The following is a 7,672-nucleotide window of genomic DNA, read 5'->3' as shown; positions in this document are numbered from 1 at the left end:
CTGATCCTCTCTTCTCTTGTCCTTTCCAAGTAGATTGACTCTAGTAGGCTAGCACATGGTTAAAAAAAAATCATTGATCAACAAATGATACTGGGATATTCACATTGCAAAAGAATGAAATTGGAACCTTTCAGTTCAGTTCAGTTCAGTTCAGTCGCTCAGTCGTGTCTGACTCTTTGCGACCCCATGAATCGCAGCACGCCAGACCTCCCTGTCCATCACCAGCTCCTGGAGTTCACTCAGACCCACGTCCATTGAGTCAGTGATGCCATCCAGCCATCTCATCCTCTGTCGTCCCCTTCTCCTCCTGCCCCCAATCCCTCCCAGCATCAGAGCCTTTTCCAATAGGTCAACTCTTTGCATGAGGTGGCCAAAGTACTGGAGTTTCAGCTTTAGCATCATTCCTTCCAAAGAAATCCCAGGGCTGATCTCCTTCAGAATGGACTGGTTGGATCTCCTTGCAGTCCAAGGGACTCTCACCATATACAAAAATTAACTCAAAATGAATCAAAGACCTAAACATAAGAACTAATAAAGTATAAGACTCTCAGAAGAAAACATAGGGGAAAGCTTCATGTGACATTGACTTTGGATTCAATGACACCGAAAGCACAGGCAACAAAAGGAAAAGTAGGTGAATAAGACTTCAACTTTAAAAACTTCTTGCAAAGCGTATATCTGATAAGGAATTACTTTCCAGAATATATAAAGAACTCATACAACCCAACAGCGATGATACCAGCAAACAGGCAAAGGACTTAAACAGAAATTTCTCCAAAGAAAATATACTAAAGATCAATACCCACATGAAGAGATGCTCAACATCATTAATAATTAATTAGGGCCGTGTAAATTGAAACCACAATGAGATACCACTTCATACCGTACTAGGATGGCTATTATTTTAAAACAAAGTCAAAGTCACAGAGATAGAAAGTAAAATAGTGGCTACCATCCTTGGGGTGGCAGGGAATGGAAAGATACTGTTTATTGAGAGTTTTAGTTTGGGATGATGAAAAATGTCTGCAGATGAATAGTGGTGATGGTTGCACAATATGAATGTACTTAACACCACTAAACTGTATTGTTAAAAATTGATCAAATGGTAAATTTTATATAATGTATATTTTGCCTCACACTCACAAAAAAGCCTCCCTTAAAAAAAAAAAATCACTGAATCCATCAATTAGATAGAGGAGAGTACCAAGCCACTCTGTCATATATTGTTATACTCCATTTTTAGGTTTAATCGTCTTGGCTGCCTAATGTCACATACATTAGAGTCAAATTTGAAAAGATTTATATCAATAGCCTTGCATGATAACATAACAACAGCAACCGCTTCTTGCTCTTTGGTGCCAAGGTCTTTATATGCACTATCTCAATGAATCAACCTAACAATTCTATGAAGGAGATATTATTATCCTGCGGTGTGTCTCGGAGTTTAAGAGTTCAGTAACTTGTCTACTATCAAAAAGCCACACCATTCCATTCTCTTGAACCATTTCACTGCTCTCAGTATAGTAGTTGGTAATGAATATGAGGTGAGGGTGGAGGGGCTGGGAGGGGGCTGGTGAACAGAAGGATAGACGGTTGTTCTATAAATTACTTGTGTGTGTTTGTGTATGAGAGAGAGACACATCCACAAACAGAGACAGAGAGACAAAAAGTTTTATTTTCTTTTAAACTAAACTTAAGCTGAGTCTAGTCTTTATTCACCATTTTGGACAGTTTTTCATAAATATTGAGACACTAACTCAGGAGCTGCTCTTGTGGGGTTTTGGATGCAGTATTCTGCTGTGTTTACAATCAAATACCTACTCAAAAGGCCTTGGGGAGACAATGATGTAAAACAAGATATCTCTTGGCAGTGATATAGGTATATGTCTATTGTGTCATAAGTAGAGTAAATAAGCAACCAAAGTTTTAAGTATGAAAAAGGAAAACAATAAAAATGTAGTGATTCTCTAAGCTTTCTTTCCCATTAGGCCCAAGGAAACATGAATGTCCATCCAGCTTTCCCAGGTCCTTTGGTAATGGCTGGAGCTCAATAAAATGAACTGAACGTAAAGCCTGAGTGTCAGAGGACTATTCCCCCCCACACTCTTCTCTTTGAATTTGTGGGGTGGCCTCTCAGAGGGCTGGTTATACTGTGTTCAGTCTGGCAGGACCAAGTGAGGACTTCGCTTCTTAGGAAACCTCAATCCAAGTTGAACCATGTAAGCCTTAGCCTCCAGAGGTCTTCCTCTCCCCCAGTTTCTGGTGATTGATCCTCTGTGCTGATTCCTGTTGGGCAGTTTCTGGTGTCTCAATGGTGCACCCTGCTGGAAATGCTCTACCAGATACATCACCTCTGGAGCAAGTTGGAGAGTCTCATTGTCAACAGTCAGTCAACCTACACTGTTCCCCCCATTTCTAGTAAAGGGACTCTGATAAATCATTATGCTGACCCTCAGGGATCTAATCAAGGCTCAGTTCTTTTCTTGTTTGACATTTATAATTCACAAGGATGCAAGGAATTCTCAGTAGTATGGTAACTCTTCCTTGATTCAAAGGCTCTACATTAGAAATTCTTTCAACAGTGGATTGTCTAGGAACAGATTGTAGTATTTCTATGTATTGAACATCCTAATTCTTTCTGATTGACTCAGACTTCTGGGGGAAGGAAATAGGCACTCTCTTGAGTGCCAATGCTATTTTATACCCTAAAGGGTTGGACATTGTTATTTTTAGAACACCATCTCTGTGTCCTACCTAATATTAAAATACGTGTCATATCCAACAGGTTTTTTCTTTGCTAGGAGAAAAAAAAAAACCACTTGAAAATTGCTTCTTAAATTTTTCTTTTGAGGGGAGACAAGATGGCAGAGGAGTAGGTAGAAACTGAGTACATCTCTCTCCACAAAGATGTCAGGAATATATCTTCAGATGCAGAGGATCTGACAGAGAACCAGCTGAGTACTGGCAGGAGTCCCTGACCATCAGAAAGGAAAATATAGTTTCATGCAAAACTTGGCAGGATGAAGAAAGGAAGCGGGGGGCAGGGAGAAGAGTGAGTGGCACCTGATCTGTACCTAGCGGGTGGGTGAGCTGAAGCAGGAGAGACACCTGCATGCAGGTCAATCAGTTGGGACAGAAAGGGAAACATTTGAGGGTGTCAGAGAGTGAAGCAGCTGATTTGTGACAGTCTGAATGGATTGAGAATCATAGAAACAATTCATGCTGTGGTCCTACGTACCCTGAACAGGGAGACAAGTCCACTGAAATGCACCGTGGCTGGGAGCGGGAGCATGGGGATCGGAGAGCGATCCCAAGGCAAGGACAGCTGTTGACTGTGGGAAGATGGCCAGAGGGGATGGGAGCGAGGAAGTCGGTGGTGAGGAGTGCCTTTGGAGGAGCTCTGGGCGGCTATGGAGGCAGGGTGTTGAGTCATTGCAAGGGGTGGAGCCATCATGGTCGCCTCTCTCGCCCCACATACTAGCGACCAATAGGAAAAGACCTCAGCAAGGGTGGCCCTTTGAATGCCTAACTCGCTGAGCAATAGTAAAGCACCCCAGCCAGAGGTGCCTTTTGAGTGCTTCCTGTGCTGAGCAGTCAGGACCAGTTAGGGAGGCCCTTTGAACACCACCTACCAGAGACTAAAAGAGAATTCTAATAGTGCCATATCTTCTGCACTTGTTACTGATGGCTTCCCTATACACCTAGAGCTACTGGGGTCCCTGCAATACAAGCAGTGGCACCACCTCCACGCTAGGTCTTCACTGGGATAGAGCTGCCAGAGGCTAGAAAAGAATCCTTATAGCACCATATCTCCTGTGCCTGTGGTTGCTCGCCTCCCTGAGCACTTGGTGCCACTGGGATCCCCACTATACAAGTAGCCACGCCACCTTCACAACCGGTCCTCACTGGAGCAGACCCAAGTCCTCCAGGGCAGCCTCAGGAGCAAACTTCTGTGGATGACCCACACATAGAAAGGGAAAGTAAAAGTGTTAGTTGCCCAGTTGGTCTGAGTCTTTGCAACCCCATGGACTATAGCCCTACAGGCTCCTCTTTCCATGGAATTTTCCAGGTTAGAATACTGGTGTGGGTTGCCATTCTCTTCTCCAGGGATTTTGATAACCCAGGAATCAAACCTGAGTCTCCTGCGTTGCAGGCAGATTCGTTACTGTCTGATCCATGAGGGAAGCACCCCCACGATTGAGATCTATGGATGGAATGGCTAAGGAAGAGGTTTGAAAACCTTTCCACCAGCTGTACGAGCTGAAGATTAAATCCACACAATCACCTAGGCAGACTCTGTGTCTATGTCATATATATAAGGATAACGAGCATTTCCAGAGAAGAAAGTACTCTAGCTCTGGCAGCTGTGGACATTGGAGGTTAGAACACGCAGGAGTAGGGTCAGATTAGTTTGAGCTAATTAGTCCCACAGCAGGTCCAAAGACTAGACCTCCAATGCCATATTGGAGGGCTTCCTAGATAGACGGCAGTGTGCTATGGCTCACAGCTGGGAAAAGGACACAGACTGTCATTTTATGGAACACATAAAAGATGATTATTAGTATTCTTATGTTTTGATTTGTCTGTAGTTCTGGATTTTTTTCTCTGTTGCTGTGATTGCTGATTTATTACTATTATCTCTATTTGGGCATTTGAGAGCTTTTTCTTTTTTCTTTTTTTTTTTTTAAGCACACTTTTTATTTCCTTTATATATTTCTAGTTCAACTTTGGCTTTCTACAGTTCTGCATTTTTATGTTTCTTTTGATTTTGTTCCTGTTCTTTCCTTGTTGTTATTATATATATATATATAATATATTTATATATAAAAACATACAATATAATTTTATATTTATATAAATATTATATATAATATTTTAATATATTATATAATATATATCACATATAGATCTTTTGAATATACTTTTATTTAACTTTGCTTTTCCACTTTTCTTTTTTTCACTGTTTGTTTCTTTTCTCTCCTTTGCTTTATTCCTTACCTGGCTTTATGCTCTGGTCTTTTTTCTGTTTCAGTTCGTTTTTAATTGTTTGATATTTTCGGTTTCCTTTGCTCACGGGGTCACTCTCCAGTGCTTTGTTTTCTTCGGTATGTTTTGGTTTTGTTTGTGTGTGTGAGTATGTTCCTTTGTTTTGGTTATTGTTTGTCTGAATTTGCTTTTACCATTTGTCTGGGGTTTGTTTTTTGTTTCTTGTTATTTTGTTTGTTTATTAGTTTTTTGTTTGTTTTAATGCTCTTTATTGCCATAACAAATGGCTTGTTGGGTTTTTTGTTTGTTTTAATGCCCTTTATTGCCATAACAAATGGCTTGTTGGGTTTTCATTCTCTGACCAGAGGTTGAGCTTGAGACTCTGGGATGGGAGCACTGAGTTCAGGACACTAGGCTTCTGAAGAAATATTGACCTCAAGGAGTATTAATCAATGAGAACTCCCACAAAGACTTTCATCTGTATCCAAGACCTGGCACCACCCCAATTGCTGGCGGCACCCACCTCAAGATGCTTCACCCAAACAATAAGCAATATAAGAACACAAACTCAATCAATCATTAACAGATGTCCCAAAACATACCGCCTCACACAACCCTGCCCATCAGAGGGGGATAAACTCACCTCTTCCCACCAGAATGCAGACACAAGTCCCTCCCAACATGAAGCCTTCGTAAGCCACTGGACCAACCTCACTCACTGAGGGCAGAGAGCAAAACCAAAGGGAACTATGACCCTATAGCCTGGGGAAAGAGACTTCAAAACAGTAAGTTAAGAAAATGGAAAGACAGAGAAGTATTGTGCAAGTGAAGGAACAAGGTAAAAATCCACAAGATCAATAAAAGAAACAGGAAAACCACCTGAGAAAGAACACAAAGTAATAATAGTAAAGATCCAAAATCTTGAAAACAGAATGGAGAAAATGCAAGAATACTTAATACATTTAACAAGGACCAAGAAGAAATAAAGAAAAAAGCAGTGATGAACAACACAATGACTGAAATTAAAAATACTGTGGATGGAATCAAGAGCAGAATAACTGAGGCAGAGGAATGGATAAGTGAGCTGGAAGATAGAATGATGAAAATAACTGCTGGAGAGCAGAATAAAGAAAAATGAATTAAAAATATTGAGGATAGTCTCAGCCACCTTTAGGATAACATTGAGTGCACCAACATTAGAATTATAGGGGGCTCAGAAGAAGAAGAGAAAAGACAGGGTCTGAGAAAATATTTGAAGAGATTATAGTTGAAAACTTTCCTAACATGGGAAAGTAGTCAATTAAGTCCAAGAAGCTCAGAGAGTCCCATCAGAATAAAACCAAGGAGAAACAAACTAAGACACATATTAATCAAACTAACAAAAATTAAACGCAAAGAAAAAAATATTGAAAGCAGCAAGAGGAAAGCAGCAAGTAACATTCAAGGAAAACCCCATAAGCTTAATAGCTGATTTTTCAGCAGAAACTCTACAGGCCAGAAAGGAGTGGCAGGATGTGCTGCAGGGAGTGACAAAGAGTCAGACATGACTTAGTGACTGAACAATAACAACAACAATGAAAGGGAAAAATCTACAACCAAGATTGCTGTACTCAGCAAGGATCTCATTCAAAATTGATGGAAGAATCAAAAGCTTTACAGACAAGTAAAAGTTTACAGAATTCAGCACCATCAAATCAGCTTTAGAACAGACGCTAAAAGAATTTCTCTAAGTAGGAAACATAAGAGAAGGAAAAGACTAACAAAAACAAATCCAAAATAATTAAGAAAATGCCAATAGGAACATATATATGAATAATTGTTTTAAATGTAAATCGGTTAAACACTCTAACCAAAAGACAGAGACTGGCTGAATGGATACAAAAGTAAGACCTACATTTACACTGTCTGTAAGAGATCCACTTCATATCTAGAGACACATACACACTGAAACTGAGAAATTTGACAGTAACAAATTTGACAGTACTGGGAAATTGACAGTAACACAATAATAGTAAGGGACTTTAACACTCCACTAACACCAATGGACAGAGCATTAAGACAGGAAATTAATAAGGGAACACAAGCCTTATATGACACATTGCCTTAGATGGACCAGTTGATATCTTCAGGATATTACATCCAAATGCAGAAGAATACACTTTTTTTCTCATGTGCACATGGAACATTCTCCATGATAGATCACATCTTGGGTCACGAATCAAGTCTCAGTAAATTTAAGAAAACTGAAATCATATCAAGCATCTTTTCTGACCATAATGTTATGAGACTAGATATCAATTATAGGAAAAAAAAACCTGTAAAAAACACAGACACATGGAGATTAAATAATATACTCCTAAATAACCAACAGGTTACTGAAGAAATCAAAGAGGAGATGAAAAATACCTAGAATAAATGACAATAAAACACAATGATTGAAAACCTATTGGATGCAGTTCTAAGAGGGAAGTTTATAGTAATATAATCCTATCTCCAGAAACAATAAAGATATTGAAAAGACAACCTAACCTTACACCTAAATCAACTGAAAAAGAGAACAAAAAAAGACCCAAAGTCAGTAGAAGGAAAGAAATCATAAAAATCAGATCAGAAATAAATGAAAAAGAAATGAAAGAAACAATAGTAATGATCAATAAATCTAAAAGCTGGTTCTCTGAGAAGATAA

This window comes from Ovis canadensis, chromosome 16 (assembly GCF_042477335.2).
Source record: "Ovis canadensis isolate MfBH-ARS-UI-01 breed Bighorn chromosome 16, ARS-UI_OviCan_v2, whole genome shotgun sequence".
Lineage (NCBI taxonomy): Eukaryota > Metazoa > Chordata > Mammalia > Artiodactyla > Bovidae > Ovis > Ovis canadensis.
The sequence above is the reverse complement of the archived record's forward strand: the minus strand, read 5'-3'. Positions refer to the sequence as shown.